Source organism: Muntiacus reevesi, chromosome 9 (assembly GCF_963930625.1).
Source record: "Muntiacus reevesi chromosome 9, mMunRee1.1, whole genome shotgun sequence".
Lineage (NCBI taxonomy): Eukaryota > Metazoa > Chordata > Mammalia > Artiodactyla > Cervidae > Muntiacus > Muntiacus reevesi.
Window position 1 is genome coordinate 36376237 of NC_089257.1, and position 15825 is coordinate 36392061.

A 15825-nucleotide genomic window follows, 5' to 3' on the forward strand; every position below is an offset into this window, starting at 1 on the left:
ACCATTCACCATTGCAACAAAAAGAATAAAATACTTAGGAGTATATCTACCTAAAGAAACAAAAGATTTGTACATAGAAAACTATAAAACACTGATGAAAGAAATCAAAGAGGACACAAATAGATGGAGAAACATACCGTGTTCATGGATTGGAAGAATCAATATTGTCAAAATGGCTATTCTACCCAAAGCAATCTATAGATTCAATGCAATCCCTATCAAGCTACCAAGGATATTTTTCACAGAACCAGAACAAATAATTTCACAATTTGTATGGAAATACAGAAAACCACGAATAGCCAAAGTAATCTTGAGAAAGAAGAATGGAACTGGAGGAATCAAACTGCCTGACTTCAGACTCTACTACAAAGCCACAGTCATCAAGACAGTATGGTACTGGCACAAAGACAGAAATATAGATCAATGGAACAGAATAGAAAGCCCAGAGATAAACCTATGAACCTATGGACACCTTATCTTTGACAAAGGAGGCAAGGATATACAATGGAAAAAAGACAACCTCTTTAACAAGTGGTGCTGGGAAAACTGGTCAACCACCTGTAAAAGAATGAAACCTGAACACTTTCTAACACCATACACAAAAATAAACTCAAAATGGATTAAAGATCTAAATGTAAGACCAGAAACTATAAAACTCCTAGAGGAGAACATAGGCAAAACACTCTCCGACATAAATCTCAGCAGGGTCCTCTATGACCCACTTCCCAGAATATTGGAAATAAAAGCAAAAGTAAACAAATGGGACCTAATGAAACTTAAAAGCTTCTGCACTACAAAGGAAACTATAAGTAAGGTGAAAAGACAGCCCTCAGATTGGGAGAAAATAATAGCAAATGAAGAAACAGACAAAGGATTAATCTCAAAAATATACAAACAACTCCTGAAGCTCAATTCCAGAAAAATAAATGACCCAATCAAAAAATGGGCCAAAGAACTAAACAGACATTTCTCCAAAGAAGACATACAGATGGCTAACAAACACATGAAAAGATGCTCAACATCACTCATTATTAGAGAAAAGCAAATCAAAACCACAATGAGGTACCATTCCACGCCAGTCAGGATGGCTGCTATCCGAAAGTCTACAAGCAATAAATGCTGGAGAGGGTGTGGAGAAAAGGGAACCCTCTTACACTGTTGGTGGGAATGCAAACTAGTACAGCCACTATGGAAAACAGTGTGGAGATTTCTTAAAAAAACTGGAAATAGAACTGCCATATGACCCAGCAATCCCACTTCTGGGCATACACACTGAGGAAACCAGATCTGAAAGAGACATGTGCACCCCAATGTTCATCGCAGCACTGTTTATAATAGCCAGGACATGGAAGCAGCCTAGATGCACATCAGCAGATGAATGGATAAGGAAGCTGTGGTACATATACACCATGGAATATTACTCAGCTGTTAAAAAGAATTCATTTGAATCAGTTCTAATGAGATGGATGAAACTGGAGCGCATTATACAGAGTGAAGTAAGCCAGAAAGATAAAGAACATTACAGTATACTAACACATACATATGGAATTTAGAAAGATGGTAACGATAACCCTATATGCAAAAAAGAAAAAGAGACACAGAAGTACAGAAGAGACTTTTGAACTCTGTGGGAGAAGGTGAGGGTGGGATGTTTCAAAAGAACAGCATGTATATTATCTATGGTTAAACAGATCACTAGCCCAGGTGAGATGCATGAGACGAGTGCTCGGGCCTGGTGCACTGGAAGGACCCAGAGGACTCGGGTGGAGAGGGAGGTGGGAGGGGGGATCGGGATGGGGAATACGTGTAACTCTATGGCTGATTCGTGTCAATGTATGACAAAACCCACTGAAATGTTGTGAAGTAATTGACCTCCAACTAATAAAATAAAATTAAAAAAAAAAAAAAAAAGACGCACATTCATGGTTATTGGTGTTGTTATTGTCTGTTAGTAGAAAAGCTGTTTTCCCACATGTGTGTTACGGCTCAGAGTACAGACCCTATGCTCCCATCCTGTCCCCTCCCTTACGATGTGTGTCGCTGACCAGTGGCCAAGAATATCTCTTATCAGAGGCATGTCCTTGCTCTACCTGCTTGCAGACACACAGGACCATGCACTCCTCATGTTCCTTCGCTTCCTGGTCTGCCCTGTATCTGCACATAGCCTATCCCTTGTCTCCCACAGAACAGAGCAGAGCTGGTAATTTGGAGCTGACTGGTCAGGGAGGAAGAGGAAACATGCCATTCTCTGGATCATTGGATCCACCATGTGGGAAGGGGAAACACGGCAGCAGGGCTGCAGGGCCAGGCTGGGATTAAATGGGAGGCTTTGATCAGTGTTCCCAGTTGGGGAGTAGGGTGGAAGAAAAGAAGAAGCCTGAAATAGAATCCTTTCATTGATAAACTGACATTGATGGAGCTCCCCTTTGTGTCAAGCTCAGGGCTGAAGTTGCAACAAATGAGTAGGGGCTATCTCATGGAACTCTCAATTCATGTGACATCAGAGCTGAGAGGAGAGGTCACTTTATTCAACCAGGAAAACAGAGGCTCAGAAGAAGGGTGAAGAGGACTGCCCATGGTCATTTAGCCAGTGACAGAGCTGAATTCTCCTTCCCCACCTCGTGGGCCCCTCTGGCTGCCAGCCCGGGCCTCGGACGATCAGAAACTCAAAGGTGCCTGGATGAATCAGGAGATTGTGGCCTGGCCTTCCTCTCCAGCTCTGGGAGAGAGGAGCTGGGACAGGAAGGAGGCAGGATGCAGGAGCTTGTAAGGGAAAGCCCTGCACTTGCTGGTGGCTTCTGTGCTGTCACTCAAGGCAGAGGAAGAGAAACCTGCTCACTAGAGCTGCTCTTTGTCCTGCTCGTTGAGTGACAGGGTCACAAAGGACAGAGACACAGAAATCATTCTCTCCCCGCATCTCTTCCATTTCTCAGTTGGGCAGATATGAAGAGGACCCATTACAGAGGAGGCACAGCAGGAGAGCACATCACTGATGCCAGAGTCTGGTCTCCTCTCCCAGGAGCCAGCTGTGATCAAAGGCCTGGTATGGAGTCGAGCTTGAGGAGTCAGTGAAAGCTCTGGAGATGTGATCAACAGACACCTCCAGGAAACTGTCAGGGATTACAACACCTCCCTCCATCCTCTCTAATGCCAGCCCTGCCTTTTGGAGGAGCCCCTACTCTGGGGAGGTGCTCAGCAGATCTCCAAGTGTTGGTCTCTGTGGACGTTGTACTTGAGCTTGTGGGCTTCGAAGAGGTTTTCCAGCTCCTTCATGTAGCACTGGTGAAGGCTGTCCACCTCCTCCTGGGAGGGATGTGGTGTCTTCTGCACCTCGATGGGCTTCCCCACTGCAAGACACAGAGGTGCGTGCTGGCTCAGAGCCGGAACCTATGAAGGCGCAGGGATCTATCTTCGTGTTCCCACTACAATGGTCATCTGAGCAGGTAAGCACTGTAACTCCCTCCCTTTCAGTTCTTTTTTGTGTTACTAAGATGTTAGGTCAAATTCAAGGTTCTGGTATATCAACAATACAGCCAGCACATGTGCATGCATTATCTCTTATGTTATCCTGACAATCCTACGAGGATATAACCTGCCCTATTCCTCTTTGACTGCTGAGGAAATGAGGCCCAGGGTGGTTATATAGCTTATTCAAGGTCACATAGCCAGGAAAAATCAGTACCAGGGAGTGAGCCCTTGGGATGTGCACTTAGCTTCAGGGAAAGGTGAATCTGGGATTCTCAGATGCCATGATTGGAAGAGCCTGTGTCTGTGGGAGGAGGTGGATCAGAAAGCAGCTGCCATGTTGTCTTTCCTGGGAATGGTCTGGAGGGAGCAGCATTATAAACGTTCAAGAAATGTACCACACAGTGCAAACAAGGTATGTAGAGGGGGTTGATAGAGGGGGTTGTCTGTGTTCAACTAAGAACTGCCTGGGTGAGTAGAGATGAACAGCTCTATTAGTACTCCCTTGGAATCTAGGTGGAATGCAAAAAGTAAGCAAATAGCTGAAACATGGTGTTAAGTCTATGGACTAAAGCCCATGCTCATTATTTACAAAGAAATCTCTCTGGCTCTCCCTCAAAGTCTGCTGATTTCTACTTTACACACAATTCTAACAGACCTGGAATGGTCATGTATCCACCTTCTCCAAGTACTGTCATTAGATCCTGTGATCAGAATTATACCCTCCTTGTCTTGCATAATAAAAAATCAAATACCCTCATCAAACCTCAACTTTGTTACCAAGGACAGGGTGATCTCTTGGAAGGGGTTTACCTTCTGTGAGTCTGTGTTTGCAGTCAATAAAATGGGGATGAGAGTCCCTCCTCACAAACTGTTGGGAAAACTAAGCCACTGCATGTAAGGAGCCAGTGCAGTGCCTGACACAAGCAGGGGCACAGTAACCAGGAGTGGCTATTGGCCATTGTGCCCCTGTTACTCTTCCCATTCTAGACGGCCTTTCATAGGGTTACTTGCCGGTGTGTCTTTTTTATACACCAGAAAGTGAGCTCCACAAAGTCAAGGGTGTACTGCTCTATGTCCAGGTCTCCTTGCAGCCCAAGCCCAGGCCTCTGACTCTATAGCCCTTCCCCTCCCAGCCCGGGTCCAGACTCACCCACAGTGGTGATGGGTCGGCGGTACGGCATAAGACCAAAGCTGTACTGGAAGACTCTACAGTCATAGAAGAGAGGGATGGAACCTCTAATGCTCTTCTAAATTCGGTCCTGAAACCACCGCAACCAAGAACCAGGAGAGTTCTCAACCTGGTCATGTATGTCATTCTCCCCAAAGGAGAAATCGGCACCAGATCTGCCCTAGAGGGAGACAGGAGAGAGGGCGTGTGGAGGGGCAAGAAGACACAAGCTGGTCCCCTAACCTCCTGAAGGGAGCTAGTGAGCAGGAACTGGAGCAGAGGACAGTGACTTGGACCAAAAGTAGGAGGCCTCGGGTGTCTCCCAGAACTGCCACGGTCTTGTTTTATAATTTCAGGCAGGTCATGGCGCTTCTCAGGGACAAGGCCTGGCACTCGATTGTGACTGAGTCCATGCTCGCTCTTCTTGCCACAGGTAAGTGAGTGAATCTGAGATGAAGTGTTGGGATGAGGAAGGGACTATTCAGAGTGGCTGACCAAGAAGATGGCATGCTAGTGCATCCAAATAACCATCCTGTAGGGCTAGGATGCCAAGTTCTTTATGGATCATAGATTGGGATACAGGTGAGGAAACAAACTGAAAAGACTATTTGATCCTTGCAAATGTCCCCAAGAATGGGGATGCTCAGGCAGGAGAATGTGTATTTTCACTTCCTTACAGTCCTCTACAGGAGGGCAGCTCCGGTGTCTTCCTTAGGCAGCCCATTATGTGTTCCCACGGTAACAAAAGCTGCAAGATGAGGGTTAAAATCACAGAAGCAGGTCCAGCACAAATTCAAGATTAACCCTTTTGGGTCACAGGATCATGACATGCAAACCAGAATACGGCTGAGAGTCCTCCAAGATAAAAAAAACTTCTGCAGACTTTCTGGGAAAATCTCATCCAGCTAGCTTTTATTCTTTTCAGATATTTAAAGATAGGAGAATAGCTTTATAGCAATATGACCTTTGAGATTTAATCACTTTAGTCACAAAATCTTCCTTCCAGAATCTTCTCTGGGTATGTGGGCCTGAGACAGTGCATCTATCACCAGCATACAATCTTCATTGTTAATGAATGGAGACTCTGCCTGCCAAAATAGGATCTGCATTTGCATCTACAGTCTTCCCTCCAAACTACATTACTTGGCAATTTCCAGTCGAACCGAGAGCCCTCTCCCCAATACCCGTGCGTCAAGGCGAGCCTGATGAAGCCCTTGCGGTTCCGCAGCACCAGCTTGTAGGCTCCAGGCCTGGCATTCAGTGCCTCCTGGACGCCCCGAACAACGATGGACAGCAGGTTGCCGCCTCCTTTCCTGCTCAGAATGTGAGCAGCGCTCTCCTTGTCTGATGAGACCAGCCCTGGGGAGAGAGGAAGGTGGTCACGTACAGTGTAAAGGCGGCAAGCATGGATCAGGAGTATGTGACCTGGGCTCTCCCCCACTTCCCAGCTGGGAGCACCCTGATGACAGGCACTGAGCACTACCCCTTTCCCAACACTCCTGCCAAGTTCATCACTGAGCACAGAGCTATGGGAAATGCTTCTTTGGGACTCATCTCCTTGTACACTACACATTCACTTGGAGGAAGTCAGTTCAATTGATCATCCTCATTAAAAATCCCTCCTCATGTCTTCAGCCCCCATAGTCCTGGGATAGAAAGAGTGGAAGGACTCACCCCCTGACATGATGTAATCCCTGTAGACAGGAGCCCAGAAACACCACTGCAGCATCATCAAATGTGAGCGGATGCCTGGGAAAACCGAGGAGAAACCCACACCCTCCGTGCACAGGTTGGTAAATGCTCCGGTGGTGAGGATCCCATGAGGGTGGAACCCAGCGACGTAGTTTCGGAAGCGGTCCAGCTCGGCAGTCTTGACCAGCTATACGGACAACAATCTGGTGAATCGGGGCTGCGTTTACTACCCCACAACCCACACTGCTGCCTCCCTGCTAAGTATCTCTGCTGACCTCTTCTATGTGTCCCATGAGCCCAAGTGCTACCACTCCCCATGTGAGTGTCCTGTGATGAGATTGCCTTTCTGAGGATCTTTTCCCCAGTGAAAAAATGAAGTAGGGTAGATACTCAGGGAGACTATGGGATGAAGACAGAGAACACAGTATCAGGAAAGGGTGATGCCAAAGCCGTCTGCCTGGAAAGGAAGAACCCTGCCCAGTGCAGAGGTAGGACTTCTGGGAAGAAGACAGAAGAGAATCCATGTACTATATGAAGGCAGACCTTCTCCCAAGCAGAGCCCTACCAAATGAAGGAGCCAGCACAAGAGGGAGTGAGCCTCTCACCAAGTTTTGTGGCATCTGGAGTTCTGTCCCAGGTAAAGAACTTGAAGCCCGAGTCCCTGTGATTCATTGTAAGAAACTCCAGGGTGCTGAAGGTAGAGGTTGGGAGGAGGGCCATGCAGTCAATAGTGACGCTTGCAGGTGTGGGTGAAGAGGGGTCAGGGAGGTGTCCTGTCAAGCCTGCAGCACTTCCTGACACCAGGTCACAGCCTGCCCGCAGCACTGCACCCCTGTCAGGCCTTGGCCTGTGGAGACACTACTGTTCCTGGATAGTGAAACCTTACACAGAAACTCAGCTCCTGAACTGATCACAGGATGAGGGGGAATCAACTTCCTCAGGGAAACACTGTCTGATTCTCCACCACTAACTCTTTAGGAAGCCCACAGTGTGCATTAAGATGCTCCAGTGCTCAGAAGCAGTCTCCTAAATTCTCTAGAAACTCTACCATTAGCCGCAAGCTCACAGAATCACAGCACAAAGGACTGTGAGTGGACTACCCCAGCAGAGTTGCTAGGACAAGGAATGTTGCTTGCCTGCCTTCAAGTCAGTCACCATTGTAGCTGCAACTGACAATGGGCCTTGAAAGAAATTCAGGATGGAATATAATAGGATACTGGTCACAGAGAGGGAGCATGCACATCACAGGAATAATTGAAGTGAGCCCAGATTTTGTATCTCCCCATATGTAGAAAAACACAAAAATCCCAAAGAAAGGCTATCCCAAAGAATGCTCAAACTACTGCAAAATTGCACTCATCTCACATGCTAGTAAAGTAATGCTCAAAATTCTCCAAGTCAGTGCTCACTTCGGCAGCACATATTCAAGTAAGTCAGAAAGTTAAAGACCAATACAGTATACTAATGCATATATGTGGAATTTAAAATGATGGTAATGATAACCTTATATGCAAAACACAGAAAGAGACACAGAAAACAGAACAGACTTTTAGATTCTGTGGGAGAAGTCGAGGGTGGGATGTTCTGAGAGAACAGCATGGAAAGAAGTATACTATCAAGGGTGAAACAGATCACCAGCCCAGGTTGGATGCATGAGACAAGTGCTCAGGGCTGGTGCATTGGGAAGACCCAGAGGGATGGGATGGAGAGGGAGGCGGGAGGGGGGATCATGATGGGGAACACATATAAATCCATGGCTGATTCATGTCAATGTATGGCAAAAACCACTACAATATTGTAAAGTAATTAGCTTCCAACTAATAAAAATAAATGGAAAAAAAAAAAATTCTCCAAACCAGGGTTCAGCAATATGTGAACTGTGAACTTCCAGATGTTCAAGATGGTTTTAGAAAAGGCAGAGGAATCAGAGATCAAATTGCCAGCATCTGCTGGATCATCGAAAAAGCAAGGGAGTTCCAGAGAAACATCGATTTCTGCTTTATTGACTATGCCAAAGCATTTGACTCTGTGGATCACAATAAACTGTGGAAAATTCTGAAAGAGATGGGAATACCAGACCACCTGACCTTCCTCTTCAGAAACCTATATGCAGGTCAGGAAGCAACAGTTAGAACTGGACATGGAACAACAGACTGGTTCCAAATAAGAAAAGGAGTACATCAAGCTTGTATATTGTCGCCCTGCTTATTTAACTTATATGCAGAGTACATCATGAGAAATGCTGGGCTGGAAGAAGCACAAATTGGAATCCAGATTGCTGGGAGAAATATCAATAACCTCAGATATCCAGATGATGCCAGCCTTATGGCAGAACGTGAAGAGGAACTAGAAAGCCTCTTGATGAAAGTTAAAGAGGAAAGTGAAAAAGTTGGCTTAAAGCTGAACATTCAGAAAACTAAGATCATGGCATCTGGTCCTATCACTTCACGGGAAATAGATGGGGAAACAGTGGAAACAGTGTCAGACTTCATTTTGGGGTGCTCCAAAATCACTGCAGATGGTGATTGTAGCCATGAAATTAAAAGATGCTTACTCCTTGGAAGGAAAGTTATGACCAACCTAGATAGCATATTAAAAAACAGAGACATTACTTTGCCAACAATGGTCTGTCTAATCAAGGATATGGTTTATCCAGTGGTCATGTATGGATGTGAGAGTTGGACAGTCAAGAAAGCTGAGCACTGAAGAATTGATGCTTTTGAACTGTGGTGTTGAAAAGACTCTTGAGAGTCCCTTGAACGGCAAGGAGATCCAAACAGTCCACCCTAAAGGAGATCAGTCCTGGGTGTTCATTGGAAGGACTGATGCTGAAGCTGACACTCCAATACTTTGGCTACCTCATGCAAAGGGTTGACTCATTGGAAAAGACCCTGATGCTGTGAGGGATAGGGGGCAGGAGGAAAAGGAGACGACAGAGGATGAGATGGTTAGATGGCATCACCAACTCTATGACATGAGTTTGAGTAAACTCTGGGAGTTGGTGATGGACAGGGAGGTCTGGCATGCTGCGATTCATTGGCTCACAATGAGTCAGACGTGATGGAGCGATTGAACTGAACTGAATTGAATCTAGCTACGCGGGTTGTTTTGTTTTCTTTTGTTTTTTCCAACAAAGCCCCATAAGTACTGACTTCTCCCTTCTCTTTTAGAACAGCTCCTCAGAGATTTCTGAGAGGCTATCTCTGAATACAGTCCTCAGTAAGGCCTCAGAACAAAACACCTGACAACTCTAACGTTGTACACTTGTTTTCACTTGATAGCAGAGACTCCCTGACCCCTTTATACACTGCCAACCAAAGATTCCTACAGGGCCTGCTCTGTCAAGGTGTGTGGATGACTTAGAAGTTGTCCTTGGAGGTGACAAGAGTCCAGAAACTGTGAGCCACAGCACCTCCTGCAGACCTCAGTCCAGGAAAGGGAGGTGAAAGTGCATGTCTTCGCTCTCTCTGCTGGCCACTCATTGGTACTCCCCGCCGTCTGCAGCTGCTGTTGACACAGGACTGCAGGGGCCTACAGTCCGGAACACTGTGCTCATGAAATTTCTGCAAATATGTTTCCCCCAACGTCAATAGTGTCCTATGTGAGAAATCCTCTGGGGGAGATACCTGGTTATAGGAGAAACAGAAAAGACACAGATAAGACTGGCACAGAGACGCTCAGCAGAGTTTTTCTGCCCAATGTACAAATGACAGCAGTTCCAGGGGTCACAGGAGAACCAGATGCTGTCCTTAGAAGCCCCAGGGTCACCTGATGTCTCTTGGAATCCACACAACCCAGTGATTCATGTGGAAGCATTTCCTCCACTTTACACATGAAAAAATTGAAGCTCATAGACGACGTGTAACTCACCTGAGGTCATACAACGGGCATTTCCAGACCCCTTTCAGAACCTATGGTTTCCACTCCCGGAGATGACACCATATACATTCTTGTCTCCCGTGTGCAGAGAGGGCCACCTGTCCTTGTCTGGCATCTCTCTGTGTCCTCATTCCCTTCCTCTTCCTATCCCAACTAGATAATCAACCATCACAACTGCTTATAGCCAAGGGTTTAGCCTGTTTGGGATTCAGAATGGAGTAAAAGTCACTTCACTAAAATTCAGGTTCCTGCATCCCTAAGGACTGATCCTTGGTCCAGGGTCCAGTATACAAAATTGACATGAGGCCCATGAACCAGAGATCCGAGATGAAGACATAGGCAGAAGAGGATAACTGGACTGTTTAGTGGATCCATGAGGAAACTGAGATTCAGAGTGAGCAAAGCTCTGTCGAACGACACAACGAATCAAACACACAGGGGCTGGATACATCCTGAGGGCTCTCTGCTCTGTGTCTATTCTCAGAGCCAATGCACACACTTTAAAAGCATTAAAAGAACCTGCTGTATGTCTTTGCTCACATCTTCTTCCCTCTTAGGGTATCAGTATCATCATCTGATAAAGTGTCAGCCAGATGCTCTAAAAATCTTGTTTTCATTACGGATTCCTTCACTCCAAACTTAGACTGTTGAGGGATTTCCACCTGTAAGATACATAAGTGTGCTGCACAACATGGACAACTAGGTTCCTCAAATCCTGTTCATACATCCGTTGTCATAGTGGCCTCACCTCACTGAAGTTGGACAGCCATAGTCAGACAAAAGCTGATTCTTCCCCTAATAGTGGTAGAAGCCTGTCTCCTGCTCCTGGCCCAGTATTCTGCTCACTGCACACAGGGTCAAACATCCCCATGGATAAATGGGGACATTGGTCCTGACCATTCCCTAGCCAGGCCCATACTCACCGAGATGGGGAAATAGTCCTTTCCGCACTTCCACATGGTCCAGTGCCTCATGAAAGCACTCTGCCTGCCCCCCTGCCGTGGCGTGTCTCGATCCACGTACCACCAGATTGCATACAGGATACTGATCATCCAGAATCTTGTGAACAGGAGGCCAGTGAAGACTACCCAGCAGATCAAGTCTGAGAGGGAAGCAGGAACCATTAGTGGTCAGAGGTATGAAGGAACGAGCTCTCCCTGTTTACCCACCTCTGGCAGCACTGTCCATTCCAGCCCTCCTCCTAGGAGAAAGTGATCAGCTTCCCAAGATTTGGAGGAGGAGAGAATGTTGTCAACACCACCAGTGTCACATTGAGAGCCTGGATTTGAAACCAGTTGGCCGAATTACAAACTCACGTTTTCCCACTGCATCAGATTGCTTACTCATTTGGGTCTTCCCTCTTCTCTTCCTCTTCTGTCTGTATTCACCAGATGCTCAATAAAGGCATGATGGAGATGTGATAGTATGAACTTTTTCTGGTATTCATTCTTTAGAACTCCAGAGTAAAGCTATTCTTTCTATCCAGCCCAGTTCCTATCTACTCCCAGCCCATCGTTCCACAGATACTTCCCTCCACATTCCCCCTCAAGTTAAAGTCCCCCCATGATTTCTTAAAACATTGAGGCTCAGCTCAAGCAACTCAGCCTGATCTCAAGCTCCCCACTGGTGGCCCAAACCCTCTCTTGTTCCAGTCTCACTCACCACATGCACCTCATGTTCCGGCTATACTAAGTAGCTCAGTTGATACAACTCCCTGAACTCTACCTTTTGCTGAGCTCTTTCCATTGCTGCCAGGCCCTGTCCTGCTGAAGGAAGCAGGGAGGAAGAGGACACCTCATGCCTGGTCCGTTCATCAGGACTGCAGCAGGGCTAGAGACAACCCCAGTAAGCAATTCCTCCCAAACTTATGATTCTGAGTCCTGTCACAGGCTAATCCTTGTTTTGACTCAGGGTCTGGTGGTCTTTGGTACTGTCTTTAATCTGATGATAATTGAGCCTCACTGTTACAGAATATTGTATCCTCTACATTCCATTCCCTCCACTCAACGCCCTTTGCTCACACTCATAAAGAAGTTCATCCCCCACCTGTAGTCTATTTGAAAGTAGGGTAAACTAGGACTGTCATTCATGTCCGACTTCCTAGAGGAGTGGACTTCTGACCCAGTCTGAATAGTGTGAGTGCTAAGTTGCTTCAGTGGTGTCTGACTCTTTGCAACTCTGTGGACTGTAGCCCTCCAGGCTCCACTGTTCATGGGATTCTCCAGACAAGAATACTGGAGTTAGTTTCCATGCTCTTCTCTAGGGGATCTTCCAGACCCAGGGATCAAACCTGCATCTCCTGCGGCTCCTGCATTGCAGGCAGTTTCTTACTGCTGAGGCACTGGCGAAGCCCAGTCTGAATAATAGCAAAAGGCATAAATCAAAGTAGTTTGAAGCTCACAGAGGCTCGCTTTCTGCATAGCACCTACCACATGCCAGATGCTGGTGGTTAAGCCGTGAACAACAGACAGGTTTTCCTGCCCTCCTGGTGCTGGCTTCAGAGTTGTGTTTGGAGCACTTTGTTTTCTCCTTTCAATTTTTACAATGGTAAAATATGTTTACTGTATACCAGTCATCAAAATGACTCTTTGGTATTTTTTATTTATGTTTTCATTAGAGTATAGTTCATTTACATGTGGTATTAGTTTCAGTTGTATAGGAAAGTAAACCTGTTAAACTCATACACATATTGATTCTTGTTTTTTTTTTTTTTTCATTCCTTTCCTATATAGATCATTACAGAGTAGTCAGTAGAGATTCCACTGCTTTAAAGCAGATTCTTATTGTTATCTATTATATAGAGACTAGCGTTGTGAATGCAAATCTCCCAATTTATCCTATCCCCTATTAATGATAGGTTTTTTTCTACTTCTGTTTTGTAAGTACTCATATACCTCTTTTTTGATTCTGCATAGTAGTGATACCATGTGATATTGTCTTTCTTTCACTATCTTCTCTCAGTTTGACAATCTCTAAGTTCATACATGTTGCTGAAAACGGCATTAATATGTTCCTTTTTATGACTGAGGTAAGATTCCATTGCCTATATTACTGCATCTTCTTTACACATTATTCTAATGGATGTTTAGATGGCTTCCATGTCCTAGCTCTTGTAAATGTGCTATTATGAACATTGGGAAGATTGTATATTTCCAAATTATGGGCTCATGACAGAGGCATTTTGAAGAACAACAAGGAGATTTCTTACAAAACTATCAGAATAAAATAGGACCCAGCAATTCCCCTCCTGGACATATACTTGAAATGATTTTCGAGAGTCAATTTGGTATAGTTCAATTAATTCAAATTGTTGTGTAACTATACCAGCCTTCACCTCAGAACTCTTTTGATCTTCCTGAACTGAACTTCTATACACACAAAATTAGAACTTCCATCCAGGTCGAGAGAATAAAACCAAGTTGTTAATAGTTGTTCGTTGTGGGGTAGGATTTAGAGGAAATTTTTGACTCTTAGAACGCATTTTGTTTCGGTGTGATAAAGTAACATGTATTTGTTTTTCAGTCGGAAAAAAGAATTTCAAAATGTGGGCATTTTTACTTGATCTGAAAGAACTCCCCATCTAAACATCTCCCTCACTCTGACCTCTCCTTTAACTACTGTCAGCAGGCAAAATCCTAACTTGTGTACAATTTCAGCCCCTAAAGAAAGGAAACACCTTCTTTCCCCTCATAACACCAAGAAGGTAAGATGTAAAATCCCACTTTATTGAGACCCACAGAGGGTATTCATGTTAGCTAACTTCATACAGAAAGCTAGTAGGATGAATGGTGGTTTCAATTCTACTATTATGTCCATATCATGCTCCCAACATTCATTCACAAAGCATTATTCAACATTAACTGTTCCAGCAGATGGAGATGCAGATAAGAATAAGACCAACTATCTGAAAGGATCTTAGCTTCCTGTGTGAGTGTGTGAATTAAAAAAGAGGAAAGAAACAGATTAAACAAATAACCCACTGGAAAGTATTTGTTGCTGGAGCCTGACTCCTCAATGTCAGGTTCCGGTGAACCTTTCTGGCCACATCTTTGCCCCTCCTCAAACAACTGCGCCAGGCTAGCATGAACCATCTCTTCACTGTATCTGCAGCATTTATTGGCCTCCTACGAAAACTGAAGGCCTGTACCTGAAGGCCTATACATTTTGCCTTGTAGATTCATCTCCTAATATGTTCAGAAAAGTGCCCCTTCTCTCCACCCACTGCCAGCCTCCTTAGACCAGACTAAGTAATCTTTTAAAGAGCCATATTGTAAGCATTTCAATACTGGGGCTCAAGAGGCAGCCTGGAGGATATTCCATAGGCACAAAATCATTTAAAATGCCAAAACCATACTTCGATCATGGGCTGTACAAACACAGAAACAATCAGGGGCCTAGATTTCAATCATGAGTCTATGAACTGACAGCTGATGTCAATTGTGACCTTGTGATTGAGCAGGACCTACGCAGCCTTCCTGGGAAAGATCCCTCATGTCCTCTGCCTGCTTCTTATTTGTAGAAAATCTTCAGCTTCCTAAGCCTTCCCCAAATTTCAAAAATAAAATTATTAACAGAAATCAAAAACACAGAAATAAAACAGTCCCAATCAAGAAAATAAATAACAGTTTAACCATTCCACAAATTCAAAGAATTTTAGTTTGTTCCCAAGAGCCATAGCTAATGATGAGATTCATCATTGAGCGGTTTTGCAAATACTGAACCCCTAGCAGGTGGAAGAAGTTGCTGACCAGCCCATAAACCTCAGACCAGGAGAAACCAGAAGGTTGATGATGGTGATTCCCAGTTACCTCACCACCAAGCAATCAGATGATTCTCTAGGAGCTGTTCATTCACCCAGAATCTCTACCTCATTTAGTCTCTAGACACTGTTCCTAGATAATCAAAATAGGTGTCATGCATTTTGAGGCTTAACTCTCTGGACTCCTTGCTTGGCCCTGTAATAAAGCCTACACTTTCTTTCACCTCAACCCACTGTAAGTTTAGGCACTTTACCCTGATCCCACAAGCAGACCCAAATCTGATTTGCTAACAACTGCTCCCCGTCAACTGTCTCCCCCAACACCCCAACACAGAAGATTCCTAAATTACAGCTTGTCTCCAACGGATTGGACCTTCTCATTCCTGTACCTAAAACCCTCCTGGGGATCCCCTTTGCCCTGGAGATAAGGGCCAAGGTATAAGCTACTGTCCCTTGCATCAGAGGGTCCAGATGCGTTTTCTCAGCTGCCCTCCTTATAATTTCAGGCTTGAGGTTATGTGATTCTCTGTCCTCCTCCGGATACTCCCAGGTCCCTGGCTGGGTTGGGGTGGGCATGGACAGTAAGACAGTTCCTGATGGTAAAGTTCCCTCAAGGCCATGTGAACAAGATGTCCCTCACCCCAGGTGGTCCCCAGATACTAGGTTAAGCATCCCCCTAAGACCTGTATCCTTCCCCCTTCAATGCACCATGTGCACCTGAAGCGGCAGGTGCCCATGGCCTCCCAAATCCATCTCAGCTTTCCTTACGCAGGGCCAAGTAAGAGAAGATCAACTGCAGGACCGCGAAGGTCTGCAGCCTGCGTTCCAGTGGCACAAACAAAGGTGCAAACTTCACCAT

The 15825-nt window shown here is 45.3% G+C and overlaps 1 pseudogene; it reads right to left on the reverse strand.

Moving 5' to 3' along the window:
• Positions 1-3192: 3192 nt before the first annotated feature.
• Positions 3193-15825, reverse strand: LOC136174941 (2-acylglycerol O-acyltransferase 2-like; annotated as a pseudogene).